This window comes from Trachypithecus francoisi, unplaced genomic scaffold, assembly GCF_009764315.1.
Source record: "Trachypithecus francoisi isolate TF-2019V2 unplaced genomic scaffold, Tfra_2.0 Lachesis_group0, whole genome shotgun sequence".
NCBI classification, from domain to species: Eukaryota; Metazoa; Chordata; class Mammalia; order Primates; family Cercopithecidae; genus Trachypithecus; species Trachypithecus francoisi.
In genome coordinates this window covers 181,122,955-181,136,191 of record NW_022681453.1, presented here as the reverse complement: position 1 = coordinate 181,136,191, position 13,237 = coordinate 181,122,955, and positions in this window count along the sequence as shown.

Here is a 13,237-nt window from a genome sequence, read left to right as displayed (position 1 = left end):
ACAGAGTATTCTCATTCACCATAACAAATTAGAAGATCCATCCTGTTGGGAATATAAGTAGTTCATATCAGTTCCTTCCTTTTTATTGCTGAGTAGTACTCCACTGTGTAAAGATACCGTATTTTTAAAAAGTGTACCCAGTTGATGGACACCTAGCTTGCTTCCTACCTGCCTGCCTGCCTGCCTGTTTGCCTGCCTCTCTCCCTCCCTCCCTCCCTCCCTCCTTTCCCACCTCCCTCATTTCTTTTCTGGCTATAGTGACTATTCTGTTACAAGTTTTTTTTTGGTGGATACAAACTCTCATTTCTCTGGGATAAATATCTGCAAGTGAACTTACTGGTTACAAGGGGAGCATATGTTTGCTTCTATTAGAAGCTGTCAGCATGGGCAACATGGCCAGATCCCATTTCTACAAAAAACAAAAAATAAAAATAAATTAGCTGGGCTGAGCGCGGTGGCTCACAGCTGTCATTCCAGCACTTTGGGAGGCCAAGGCGGGCGGATCACGAGGTCAGGAGATCGAGACCGTCCTGGCTAACACGGTGAAACCCCGTCTCTACTAAAAATACAAAAAAATTAGCCAGGCGTGGTGGTGGGCACCTGTAGTCACAGCTACTCGGGATGCTGAGAATGGCGTGAACCTGGGAGGCGGAGCTTGCAGTGAGCGGAGCTTGCAGTGAGCGGAGCTTGCGCCACTGCACTCCAGCCTGGCGACAGAGCGAGACTCCCTCTAAATAAATAAATAAATAAATAAATAAGCTGGGCGCAGTGGCACATGCCTGTTTCAGGAGGCTGAGGCAGGAGGAGCCTTTGAGCCCAGGAGGTTGAGGCTGCAGTGAGCCATGACAGCGGCATTGCACTCCAGCCTGGGCCACAAAGCAAGACCTTGCCTCAATTAGAAAAAAAAAAAGAAAAGAAAAGAAAAAGAAAAAGCTGTCAAACAGCTATCCAAGTGACATTCTATTCTGTATCCCTTCTGGGTTGTTTGAAAAATGAAGAGGCCAAGCGTGGTGGCTCACGCCTATAATCCCAGCACTTTGGGAAGTCAAGGCATGAGGATCCCTGGAGGCCAGGAGTTCGAGGTTGCAGTGAGCTATGATCTTGCCACTGCACTCTTGTCTGGGGGACAGAGTGAGACCCCATCTCTTAAAAAGAAAAAGAAAAAAACATAAAAATGAAGACAGGCCCAAACAGGACTACCAAAATGAGGTATGTTATCAATGTTCCTTTTGAGCAGTGTCCCTGTGGCCATACTTATATTTATTCATTTGGAGATAACATCAAAAAATCTGGCTAGGTGCGGTGGCTCATATCTGTAATCCCAAAGTCAAGCTCACAGGCCTAAGTTTGACACCAGCATGGGCAACATAGCGAAACCCCATCTCTACAAAAAATACAAAAATTAACTGGGCATGGTGGCACATGCCTGTAGTCCCAGCTACTCAGGAGGCTGAGGTGGGAGAATCACTTGAGCTCGGGAGATTGAGGCTGCAGTGAGTCGTGATCACAACACTGTACTCCAGCCTGGGTGACAGAGTAAGACCCTGCCTCAAGAACAAAACAAAACAAAGCGAAATATAAAACTACCTTTGTAAGTTTATTCCCTGCCAGTGCTGTCTTGTCATCAAAAGAGTTTTCAATGTGGCGAAGTCCTAATAATTCTTGTTTGTGGATGATACCCATGCAGTCTGTGTTTTGGCAAGTCTTTTAGGTGATTCTGATGCACACTCAAATTTGAGAACCACTGTCATTGCCAGAGTCCACTGCAGTTGAGACATTTGGGGATTTATTACACTATTTATTCCACCTTTATGTACATTTGACAATTCTCATGACCAAAAAAAATTGCCTTCCATGTGTGTCTTCTCTGTAGAAACAGTCACAGCTGCCTGGTACCTCCATTTCTTTCTCTGTAATACAGGAATAATTGCATCTAGGGGCTGTTGTGATAATGTGATAGATAAGCAGGCGTGCTGTGACATTTCTGGCTCTATACCCACAGGCATGAAGTTAGCATTGTGTATCTTTTTTTTTTTTTTTTTTTTTTGAGACGGAGTCTCACTCTGTCGCCGGGGCTGGAGTGCAGTGGCCGGATCTCAGCTCACTGCAAGCTCCGCCTCCCGGGTTCACGCCATTCTCCTGCCTCAGCCTCCCAAGTAGCTGGGACTACAGGCGCCCGCCACCTCGCCTGGCTAGTTTTTTGTATTTTTTAGTAGAGATGGGGTTTCACCGTGTTAGCCAGGATGGTCTCGATCTCCTGACCTCGTGATCCGCCCGTCTCGGCCTCCCAAAGTGCTGGGATTACAGGCTTAAGCCACCGCGCCCGGCCATTGTGTATCATTTTTTATGTAGATGTATATTTCACTCCTGTACTTGTCCAAGGCTTCAGGACCCACAATGGAGATGACAGGGCATCTTTGTTGAGATGAGGGTTTCAGGGAAGCAGAAAAACCAAGTGCTGGATCATTTCTCCTTTGAGGGGCCTTTATCCAATTCAGCAATCTTCTAACAGTGATTTTCAATGTATAGCCCCCCAACCAGCAGCACCTGTGAACTTGTGAGAAATGCAGATTCTAGGGGCCCACTCTGACCTGCTGAATCAGAAACTCTAGGGGTAGGGCTCAGCAGTGTGTGTCCTGACAAGTCTTCCCAACCCTACCCTCACTCCCTACCCCCTGCACCACCATTCTCTGCAATTCTGATGCATACTCAAGTTTGAGAACAACTATCACTTCCTGAGTCTGCTCAGAAACATTGCTGGGCTTTTCTGCCTGTTGACTAATGCACTGCCCACCTCTGATAGGAAATAATCATTGTTCTGGACACTCTGTGTTAGTCACTCTATTATGATCACTTAAGAGCTTGAGCAAGATGCTTGCCAGTACAAGGGCCTTTGCTGGCCTGACTTACAAGAAGAGGCTTCAGAGGCTTGCCAAGTGCACTGAGATGTCTACACTAGCATGTTGTCTGCTAGGTGTGAATAGCTGCCCCTTGGGAAAGCAAGGTCTTAGGCAAAGGGCTTCATAGCCCACTTTAAAGATGTCACACTCTAAGAGGGAGCCAGCCAGGTCGGTGACCTCTGAATACCAGGTGAGAAATCAAGGTGTCCAAATTCTCCTTTTCTGTGCACTGAGGGATTGCAGGTGGCTTATTAACAGTTTAAAGCTTCAATTCGAGTGGTACTCTGACCACAACTCTTCTTCACCAGTGTGCTTATGATGTTGTATCTGATCAGATGTAATGAAAAAAGTAATAAAATTAGAGTTGACTCTGTATTAGTCACAGTGCTTTTGGTGACAGAAACTAAAATCAAGCGAAAAGAAGAGTTCATTCAAGCTGGGAGCAGTGGTGCATGCCTGTAGTCCCAGCTACTCAGGAGACTGAGGTAGGAAGATTTCTTGATCCCTGAAGTTCCAGGCCAGCCTGGGCAACATAGCAAGACCATGTCTTTAAAAACAAAACAAAAGAAAATAGGCTTGGCATGGTGGCTCATGCCTATAATCCCAATATTTTGGAAGGCTGAGGCAGGAGGATCATTTGAGGCCAGGATTTTGTGACCAGCCTGGGCAACATAGTAAGACCCCCATCTCTACAAAAAATTAAAAAATTAGCCAGGTGTGTAGTCCAAGCAACTTAAGAAGCTGAGGCGGGGAAGATTACTTGCGCCCAAGAGTTCAAGGTTACAGTGAGCCATAATCGTGCCACTGCACTCCAGCCTGGGCAACAGAGTGAGACCTTGTCTCAAAAACAAACAAACAAACCAATAAAAAGCAAAACAAAATAATTCATTGGCTTGAGTAACTGTGATATGCAGAGGTATATACCCACTTCAGGCATGGCTGGATCCAGGTGCTCCTCAGGCACAGTCAGGACCTCCATCTCCTGGCTTCACTTTGCTCTGTGTTGGCTTTTGTGTCAGGCAGGCCCTCTCATGAGCTCTGACAGCTCAGGCTTACATAATAATCCCACCTTTGTTATAACAGCCTGTCTTTTCCACTGGCTCTGGTACTGTCTTAGTCTGCTTGGGCTGCCATAACAAAATATCACACACTGGGTGCTTCTCAACAAGAATTCACTTCTCACAGTTCTGGAGACTAGAAGTTCAAAATCCAGTTGCCATCAGGGTTGGTTTCTGGTGAGGCCTCTCTTTATAACTTTAGATGGCCACCTTCTTGCTGTGTCCACACATGGCCTTTTCTCTGTGGGCACAGAGAGAGACAGAGAGATCTCTGGTGTCTCTTCCTAAAGGGACACCAGTCCTATTGGATTATGGCTCCACTCTTATGACCTCATTTAACCATGTTATCTCCCCAAAGGGTCCATCTCCAAATACAGTCACATTGGGGAGTAGGGCTGCAACATATGTATTTGGGGCAGGGAGGACACACGATTCAGTCCATAATAGGCACTATCTCTCATTGGTCCAAATACGGGTCATGGTTCCATCTTTCAATGAATTACTGTGGCCAGAGGAGTGGAACATTTTTGGTGGCCAGGTCAAGTTCTACCTACCCATGAAGCTGGGGGTGGGATAGTTTCAGCCCAGTAGAACCACAGCAACTGAGTGAGGAAGGGGTGGTTCCAAAAAGGAAAATCAAGGTGCGAGTATCAGAAAGGGGAGTGAATATTAGGTAGTGTTATGGACTGAATGTTTGTGTACAGCATTTATAAGTTGAAGCCTTATCGCCCAATGTGATGACATTTGGAGATGGGGCCTGTGGGCAGTAATGAGACTTAGGTGAGATCATGAGGGTGGAGCCCTCGGCGGGGGGATTGGTGCCCTTATAAAAAAGACACCAGAGAGCCTGCTGGCATTCTGTCCACCATGTGAGAATACAACGAGAAAGTAGACTTCTGCAAGCTAGGAAGAGAGCCCGCAACAGGAACCAAATTGATGAGCACTTGATCTTGTACTGTCCAGACTCTAGAACTATGAGAAAATAAATTTCTGGTGTTCAAGCCACCTGGCTATGGTATTTTGTTAGGAAGTCTGAGCTATGCCAGGCAGGCAAAGGCATCAGGTATCCATGAAACTCTTCCAGTATCAGTCTTTAAAATCTTTTTCCAGTGAATTTATTTATTTTTTGTTTATTTCTTTAGTTATTTAGATGGAGTCTTGCTCTGTCGCCCAGGCTGGAGTACAGTGGCGCGATCTCGGCTCACTGCAAGCTCCGCCTCCCAGGTTCAAGCCATTCTCCTGCCTCAGCCTCCCGAGTAGCTGGGACTACAGGCGCCTGCCACCACGCCCAGGTAATTTTTTGAATTTTTAGTAGAGACGGGGTTTCAAGGTGTTAGCCAGGATGGTCTCGATCTCCTGACCTCGTGATCTGTCCACCTCGGCCTCCCAAAGTGCTGGGATTACAGGCATGAGCCACCGCGTCCGGCCTCCAGTGAATTTTTAAAAGTTTATTGGGTTCTGTAAATCAGTCAAACTCTCAGGTCCTTCTGAGAATCACCAATCAGCTGCCTTATATCCATCAGAAATTTATTGCATCAGGGTGGCTCCTGAGCCAAGGGCCGCCCATCAGTGGGTTGGCCAGTAGTGTTTGGAGTGGCCTTATAAGGGAACTTTGCCTAGTAAGAGTGGGAGCTCCACTGATGATCCTGTCTCCTGCGGAGTTTGAATGTGAGGCATTGAGAGGGATTTAGCAGTTGGGACATAGAGAGAAGGTGGAAGCCAGGAGGCTGGATGGGCCATGGGAGGAAATAAGAAGGGCAGAGCAGAAGAGAGTGGCCGAGGCCCAGCAGAGGGAGAGCAGCATGTGCGCACCACAGCAGGGCCAGCCAGGACACCTGGTCTTTAGGGCCAGGTGAGACCCTGAAACGTTTGTCTTTGTGCTGCCTGGCTGTGTGACTGAGAGGCAGGACTCTGGAACCAAACTGCGTGGGTTTGGCCCTTAGTTCCATCACTTGCTAGATGTGCAACCTTGGGCAAGCCTCTCTGAGCCTCCATTTCCTGCTCTGTAAAGAGGAACAGTAATAGAAATGACCCCTCAGGGTAACTACGAGATCTAAATGGGATAAGAAATGTGGAAACTGCCTAGAGTAGCGTCTGGCTCATAGGAATAAATGTGACCTAGTTTGTCATTTTTCCTAAGTCCTTATGTATCGAACAATGAGGATTCACTATCTGAGGGCTGAGGGACTCCTGTAGGTTGCTATTTCCATAACCATAAGCATCAAAGACCATCTTTAAGGGTGAAATAAAAGACTTTTTGGATGTAGGTAATCCAAGGAATTTTGAGAGCTGCTGGGGAAAAGTTTTACTGAGAGAGGAAGGGAGGAGAGGAGGATTCACCTTGTTATTTGCTCACAACCCTCACTCAGCAAATGTTACTGAGAGCCTTCCGCATGCCTGACCGAACACTTCCCAGAAGAACTCCCTCCCGCAGGGAGTCTGTAACCAGAGCAATACAGGGAAATAGAGTCAGATAACTGAGGAAGCTGTGGTCATCATCTCCGTTGGGAGGAGTAGAGGTCTGGGCTAGATGGTTCCCTGTTTGTGTCCAGTATTATTTAGCAGAGTGCCCGGCCCAAAGTAGTACTCAGTTTATATTTGTGGGATTAATGCAGAGCTGTAGCATCCCTGTAAGGGACGACCCAAAGCTGGGAGTAACCAGCTTGTCTTGAACTGGGAGGAGAAAGTTTCAAAAAAGAATTTATGCTTGGAACTAGGTATTGTAGGGTGATTAGAAATGTATGGGGTGGGCAAAAGAGGGAATGACACATGTCGAGAAAGGAGGCATGAAACCGCACCATGGATTCCAGGCATTCCCAGTCCTTTGGCGTGACTGGAGTGTGGGGACATGGGGAAAAGGGCTGGGGGCCTTGGCTGGAGAGATACCACAGGACTGTGGAGGCCCACCTTAGGATTTGTGCTTTATGTAGACAATGAACACTGTGAGGATCAAAGGGGTTAAGATATGTCAAATGCTGAGAGCTGTTGCTGACAGTAAGATGATGAGTATGATGATGATCATGAGATCTCTGTCTTATCTTTCCTTATCCCATGCTGTCATTTGCAATTACCTGTGAAACCTATGAAAACTGTACCTGCCCAGGCTCAGCCTTGGAGATTCTGATTCAGTGTGCTCAGGCAGGGGCTGGACATCCATGTTCGGGAAGAGTTGCACAGGTGATTTCGATGCATATATGACTCTGGTTGAAAACTGCTAACCTGGCAAATGTCCACCAATCTCACAAAGTCCAGCCAAAATGTTATGGCCTCTGAGAAGCCTTCTTTGAGTGATGAGTAATCCCCATGGCAATATTTACTGAGCATCGACAAAGTGCCAGGCCCTGTGTCAGGCACATGAGTACATGTTCTTTGCCCAGACTGAGAAAACAGGCAATATGTATGATAAATGCTAATGATAAAAGTGGGGTACTATGGGAGCCCATGGGGTGATACCTTACCCTGTCAGGGATGTGATGGGGAAGTCAGGGAAGGCTTCCCAAAGGAGGGGCCATCTTAGCTGCATACTGAAGGATAAAGATGTGTTAACCAGCCTTGGGTGGGTAGAGAGGAGAGTTCCAGGTGAGTACTTGGGCATGACAGATTAGAGGGTATGAAGTTCATGCAGGTTTAAGCATGAGATCCAAGAAGTAGGACGTGCTACATGAGGCTAGATAGGTGGCAAGATAATATGGCAAATGTGGGTGAGCTACCTCACTCCTGTATGTGCACCCAGCCCTCTGCCCACACTGGAAGTGTGTGTGACATATCTCACTTAAGTCTTGGCTGACTCTTTTGAGACTGGGAGCTCATAGAAAGAAGTCATGTGTGGAAACTCAGCAGTCAGGGTCATGCTGCCTTGGGTTTAAATCCTAAATCTGCCACCTACCAGCTCTGTGCAGTCAGGAAATTTCTAAACCCAGATGGGACAGATGGGTCACGCTTTCCCATCTGTCCCAATGGGGATGAAAACTCATACCTATGTTTCCTAATCCAATTATTTTCTGCTGCAAATCAAAGCAACACAAAGGTTTGTGGCTTAAAATAATTTGTTGTTACCTCTCATGGTTCTGTGATTTGACTGGGCTCAGCTGGGTGGTTCTCATTTGGAGTCTCATGCTGTCGTAGTCAGAATGCAGCTGGGGATACAGTCATCTGAAGGCTCAGCTGGGTTGGACATCCAAGATGGCTCTCACATGGCTGACAGCTGATGCTGGCAATTGGGTGGGAGATCAGTGAGGGCTGTCACTGGAATGCCCATGTGTGGCCTCTCCACATGGCTTGGGCTTCTCAGAGCATGAGAGCTGGGTTCTGAGAGGAAACATTACAGAGCAGGTATTCCAGGAAGCAAGAAGAAGCTGCCAAGACAGATGAGGACTACGCCTGGAACTGAACATCATTACTCCCTCTGTATGCTACTAGTCAGGGCCTGCCCACATTGAAGAGGATGCTGAAATAAACTCCACCACTGGATTAGGAAGGTATATGATGATATTGTTGTGATCATCTTTGGAAAACACAATCTGTAAAGCCTTCTGTGAGGATTCAGTAAATTAAGGCATGGAAAGTCCTCAGCACAGTGCCTGGCACATACTAAGTCTTCTAAAGTGTGCAGGCTCTTGTTGGCCTTCATCCTGACATCCTCAGCACCAATCACAATGCCTGGTATGCAGTAGTGGAGCTTTATAATTTTTAAATTAGACAGGGGGAGACGTGTTTACTATTTAGTTATGCTTAATGGCTATGCAGCCCAAGAATAATTGTGACTGTCATTAAACAGGGAAGATCAACTTCACTCTTCTATTAAATTGAGTCTAACTCTAAACATGAAAGCTCAGTCTGCATTATTTGTTTAGCATGCAGAATAAGTGTCTACTTAAAAATGGGCAACAGGCCAGGTGTGGTGGCTCATGCCTGTAGTCCCAGCACTTTGGGAGACCCAGGCAGGTGAATCACCTGAGGTCAGGAGTTCGAGACCAGCCTAGCCAACATGGCGAACTCCCACCTCTACTCAAAATAAAAAATTAGCTGGGCATGGTGGTGTGCACCTGTAATTCCAGGTACTCAGGAGGCTGAGACAGGAGAATTGCTTGAACCCAGGAGGTGGAGGTTGCAGTGAGCCAAGATTGTGCCACTGCACTCCAGCCTAGGTGACAGAGTAAGACTCTGCCTCAAAAAAAAAAAAAAAGTGGGGGAATAAATTAGAGGAAACATATGGGAATTCAATTCAATAAAAAAGTGGAAAGAGCACTGGGTTCAGATTTAGAAGACCTGCATTGGAATTTAGGGGCCTCAGAGCCATTCTGCATGTCAGTCTCCACATCTGCAAAATGGGGTTCACATAGCTTACCTCACTGGGCTAAGGACTAAATGAAATTTTACTTATTCAGGTATTTGCTGCCCATTAGTGACCTCTGAAATAGGCTGGGATTAAAGTGGTTGGGCCTGGCATGTTGGGAGTATTGGCAGACAAGTGCAAACAGCACTTTGAGCCAGAACCTAGCAAAAACAAAACAAAACAAAACACCCCTCTGGGTTGCCCTTGGCTTAGTCCCCCCCTTTTGTGTAGCCCTCGCCCAGCTTACGTGCATTGTCCAAATGCACGTAAGGGTCCCCTCCGGTTCCCAAAACAGAGCTCTGTGCACAGTTGCGGGTGGACAATAAAATTTGCTAACAATTGTTTCCCAGCTCTGGCCACTTGTACTTAGTTCCAGCTGGCAAGAGATGATTTGGCGCTGAACTGCACAGGTGGTCCCTGCATTACCCCATCTCCCCGCAATGTATCTCTAGAAAAACCAACATAAAGTTGACTATCAACCAGCAGACAGATCACCACTGATGTCTGTGTGCTTCGACATGATTGGCAAAGAGAAGGTTTGACATTGGCCAGTGAGGGCATGGTGACATTTCATGGGTCAGGCAGCGAAGCTTTAGACAGCTGACTCTCATTTTTTGATGACTTCCTGTGTGATGATTTGCCGTGTCTCCCCAGGTAGACAGACCGTGGCCTCCCTGCGGACGTTTCGCTTCATGGGTGCTCTGTATTGGTTATAACTTGCAGGAGGGTTGCTTCCTCATGCTTTTGGCTGTACCTGTAGAAAGGGCGGGACAAGGGGAGGAACCCCTCATTCCGTAAGCAGTGAGAAGGTCTGCGTTAAGGCCAGTTTTGCTTTGCTTGACCTCTGGAATAAGCAAGTGGGACTCCAGCTGCTGGTCTGCCTGCCTGCAAGTGACATTGTCCAGACTTCAGTGATTGCATTTGTGAAATGTTCACCCAGAAATGGGTTTGAAATGTTGAGAAAGGTCATCAAACACCAAACAAGTGTAGGGCATTATTAGTCTTTATGCTAATGCTTTCTGCCAGAACTGGTCCTTTTTATTTTTATTTTTTTTTTGAGACAGAGTCTCGCTCTGTCACCAGGCTGGATTTGCAGTGGTGCAATCTTGGCACACTGCAACCTCCGCCTCCTGGGTTCAAGCCATTCTCCTGTCTCAGCCTCCCGACTAGCTGGGACTACATGCACAAGCCACCATGCCCGGCTAATTTTTTTTGTATTTTTAGTAGAGATGGGGTTTCACCATGTTGGCCAGGATGATCTCGATCTCTTGACCTCATAATCCGCCCGCCTCAGCCTCCCAAAGTGCTGGGATTACAGGCGTGAGCCACCGCGCCCGGCCTAGAACTGGTACTTCTTTATGAAGCTACCAGCAGAGAAAGGAGAGGAAAAAGTGGAGACGGAGAGACAGGGAGACAGACAGAGACAGAGGGAAAATACAGGTATCTGGGGAGAAAAAAGCATTACCATTTGTTATGGGCTAAATTATGCCTCGCCTGATCCGCCACCAAATTCGTATGCTAAAGGCCAAACCTTCAGTACCTTGGAATATGGCTGTATTTGGGGACAGGGCCTTTAAATAGGTAATTAAGTTAGAATGGGGTTGGTAAGGTGTGCCCTAATTCAGTATGACTGGTGTCTTCGTAGGAAGAGGAGATTAGGAACAGGCGACACAGTGAGAAGGTGACTAAGTGAGGACACAGTGAGATGGTGGCCGTCTGCAAGCCAAGGAGCAAGGCCTCAGAAGAAACTCAATCTGCTGACTCCTTGATCTTGGGCTTCTAGTCTCCAGAACTGTGAGGAAATAGATTTCTGTTGATTAAGCCACCTAGTCAGTGGTATTGTGTTACGGCAGCCCCAGCAAACGAATGTACCATTTATGTTTTGCATTCAGGACCAATCAAGAATTCTTTCAGAAAACAAATCTCTTGATCATTCTCAAAATATCAAAAGCGTTTTATAAAACATTAAAAACTGTTTTTATCCTTAAAACTTGGGAATATCTCTTTGCCTTTTTTCTGAATGTAAATATATTATAAAACTCTAAACGTTATAGTAACAATAAAAAGGAAACAAGCAGGAAAAATAAAAGCCTTTTAACTAAGGCTTAAACTTTTTTCCCCCTATCTGAAACTTTGTACCCTTTGACCAACATTCCTCTCTCCTCCCTTCAGCCCCTGGCAACCACCATTCTATTCTGCTTCTATGGAGTGTGACTTCTTTTTTTTTTTTTTTTTTGAGACTGGGTCTCGCTCTGTCGCCCGGACTGGAGTGCAGTGGCTGGATCTCAGCTCACTGCAAGCTCCGCCTCCCGGGTTTACGCCATTCTCCTGCCTCAGCCTCCTGAGTAGCTGGGACTACAGGGGCCCGCCACCTTGCCTGGCTAGTTTTTTGTATTTTTTAGTAGAGACGGGGTTTCGCCATGTTAGCCAGGATGGTCTCGATCTCCTGACCTCGTGATCCGCCCGTCTCGGCCTCCCAAAGTGCTGGGATTACAGGCTTGAGCCTCCGCGCCCGGCCTGGAGTGTGACTTCTTTAGATTCCGCACATAAGTGAGATCATGCAGTATTTGTCTTTCTGGTGCCTGACATTTCACTTGGCATCCAGGTTCATCCTTGTTGCAAATGACAGGATTTCCTTCTTTTTTTAAGTGGAACAGCATTCCATTGTATGCCCATATTTTCTTTATCCATTTGTCTGTTGAAGGACATTCAAGTTGCTTCCATTTCTCAGTTATTGTGAATAATGCTGCAATGAACATGAAAGTGCAGATACCTCTTTGACATGCTGAGTTATTTTCCTCTGGGTATATACCTAGAAGTGGGATTGTTGGATCATAGGGTAGTTCTATTTATAACTTTTTGAGGAACTTCTATACTGTTCTCCATAATGGCTGTACTAATTTACATTCCCACCAACAGCGTGCAAGGTTCCCTTTTCTCCTTATCCTTCCCAACGCTTATCTTTTTTGAGAATGGCTGTTCTAATAAGTGAAAGGTGATCCCCCATTTGCATTTTTTTCAAATTTCAAATCATTCAAAAATGATTTGCATTTCCTTGATGATTAGTGATGTTGAGCATTTTTTCATATACCTGTTGACCATTTGCATATCTTCTTTTGAGAAATGTCTGTTCAGGTTCTTTGCCCATTTAAAAATTGTGTTGTTTTTTTCTTGAGTTCCTTATATATTTTATTATATTTACTCCCTTATTAGATTTGCACTTTGCAAATATTTTCTCTCTAAACTTAAACATTAATTAAGACCAAGGTTAAGTGCTCAAGCATTAAGGATCATGCCCTAAACTTATAAGAGATGCTGCCCTTCAGCCTATGCCAGCTCTCATTTTATATACCATTCCAACAAGTCTAGTGAAAATTAAGAACACTTCATTAGAAGGGGTTAGACTGCTGCAGAGGGGAGATGTACGATCATAAAAGAGAGACTGTACTGTCAGTCTGGACAGTGAGGAAAGAGCCTGTAAATCTATGAAAAGTAGACACAGGAATAAAGATGAGGCCATTTGGGGTGGGACTTTGCTGCATTACAGTATTCTTCATCATGAACATCATCCCTTATTTTATCTTTTAAATTTTATTTATTTTTTAGAGACAAGGTCTTGCTCTGCTGCCCAGGCTGGAGTGCAGTGGCGTGGTCAGCGCTCACTGCAGCCTCGAACTCCTGGGCTCAAGCAATCCTCCCACCTCAGCCTCTCAAGTAGTTGAGACTATAGGCATGTGCTACCCCACTAGGCTAATTTTTCTGTTGTAGTTTTTTTTTTTTTTTTTTTTTGTAGAGACAGGGTCTTGCTATACTGCCCAGGCTTGTCTCGAATTCCTGGACTCAAGCAATCCTCTTGCCTCAGCCTCCCAAATTGCTGCGACTACAGGCACATGCCATCATGCTCAGCTATCCCTTATTTTTAAAAAGTTAAAGTCCCGTATTAT